The 1887-nt window shown below is 30.0% G+C and overlaps 1 long non-coding RNA gene across 1 annotated transcript; it reads right to left on the bottom strand.

Moving 5' to 3' along the window:
- Window positions 1-330: 330 nt before the first annotated feature.
- Window positions 331-1563, bottom strand: LOC129287704 (uncharacterized). The gene is made up of 2 exons (XR_008587785.1): window positions 1091-1563; window positions 331-960 (listed from the first exon to the last, which is right to left on the bottom strand). It is a non-coding gene; the product is annotated as an uncharacterized LOC129287704 (long non-coding RNA).
- Between the last annotated feature and the right edge of the window lie 324 nt (window positions 1564-1887).

The raw sequence follows: 1887 nt of genomic DNA, 5'->3' as shown, positions 1-1887 counted from the left end.
GGTTCAAAGTGTACAACTCATAGTGTAAAGGCTGCCCAATGTCATAGAAAACTAGCAACTTTTGCTTAAAAATAACAGAATACAAGAGATTATGTAAGATACTCTCTTTGGTCCTATTTATAGGGCAGAGAGAGAATAATTTTTTTAGTCTTATTTATAAGTCATGTCATTAAATTTTTATTATAAATTTTCTCTTTTACCCTCCATTAAATGTTGGAGAAAAAATATGTTATTGAAGTATGTATATTTAATAGGGGCTAAGTTGAGAACTTATTAAATTTTAAAATAGAGTTAATGAGTTTTAAAGTTTTCCTTGACACTGGTGAAACATGTTGGAAGTGACTTATAAATAGAACCAGAAGAGTAGTCATCATACATCACCATATCTAAAACCTAAACAAAAACCATTTGTTCAAAAAGTTTTCTGCTTCAAATAAAGTTATAGTTTTGCAACAGCAACATAATACATGTTTAGAGATAAATCACATCCAAGGAGATATAAAGTTCTTCTCCCAGGTAAATTGCACGATACAAACTTTAAATCTGAACTTTGCCCTCCAGGGTTTATGTTTTGACTTGCAATATAATCCTTTTGCACTCCAAATGTTACTGAAAAATGTTGCTTGCTCGCTGTTGCAGCAACTTCTGCACTCAAATCTTTCTCAACATCACTCTGGTGAAAAGAGAAAACCTAAACAATACTTGCGACTTTCATGGTTTATCGCATCACCCACCACAGATTTGTACCCAAAAGAAACATATTTATTGCCATTTGCTGGTAGTGCCAGTGAATCTTTTAACACAACTAAAATTAGAAATGAAAAAAATAGTATAGAAACAACCTTATAAATAAGAAAGTAGGGCACATCTTTATAACAATGGGCATTGCACGCTTGAGAATGGCAGTCACAGTTGTTTTGATTGTTCTTGTTTTTTCCCCAAAACAATGAATAAATAGACCTATTACATTTCAAAGATGCAAAGTAATATGGTTTAATTGTTCTATATAAACTTTAAAACATATAAAAAAATACAATTAAAATAAGATAGAAATAAAAAATTACTTAGAAACAGGGGTAAAGCCACAAACCTTAGTATACCATTTGTAAAATCTAGCAGCATTGTTGGTTAGATTACATTTGAAGTGCACTTGCAGGACACGAATGAGAAACAGGCAGCGAATTCGACTTGAACAGCGGGCGAAACTGGTACTGGAATTGAACTGCCATGGCAAGAATCAGACTAGAAATTATTAGCAGACAAATGGCAACCTAGAATAGAACATCAACGGAGAGCATTTCATTGTCCATTCCGAGATGAAGAGTGCAGCAATGCAGGAAAGCCACATTGGGTAGAGTGATTGAGATTCATCTCTATTAAACCTTGATGTTGAAAATTACACTGGACAAAAAACAACTATTATTGAACTGAACAATACTAACACAGTCAGTCAAGCGAGAAACATAATCCCTGAACCTATATATACATATACAAATAACAACCTATACACTAACTAGGTTGAAGCCCACACTTATTATAATAAATAAAATACATTTAAACTAAAAAAATTAATTCATCCAAATAAAAATTTAGTAGCATAATGCATCTAAATTCTGTCAATCAATTGTAATTTAATTAATAACAATAATCTCCCTTAAAAGTATATTTCATAAATAAAATAAAATTGTTCAAGTAATTTCCTCAACTTTAATCTAAATTATCAACTACAAATACTCCATAATTTTAATATAAATAACTTCAATTCATATATTATCTATAATATTGATTATTAAAAAAATATTTAAAATTTATTCTCAAATATATATAAATTAATTATTAAAAAAATACCTTCAAAGTTTAGTCTTTATGGCAGCAACGACGTCGATT

The sequence above is a fragment of the Prosopis cineraria genome, unplaced genomic scaffold, assembly GCF_029017545.1.
Source record: "Prosopis cineraria cultivar Desert tree isolate PC_DT_omini unplaced genomic scaffold, ASM2901754v1 PC12, whole genome shotgun sequence".
In the NCBI taxonomy this organism is placed as follows: domain Eukaryota; kingdom Viridiplantae; phylum Streptophyta; class Magnoliopsida; order Fabales; family Fabaceae; genus Prosopis; species Prosopis cineraria.
The sequence above is the reverse complement of the archived record's forward strand: the minus strand, read 5'-3'. Positions and strand labels throughout refer to the sequence as shown.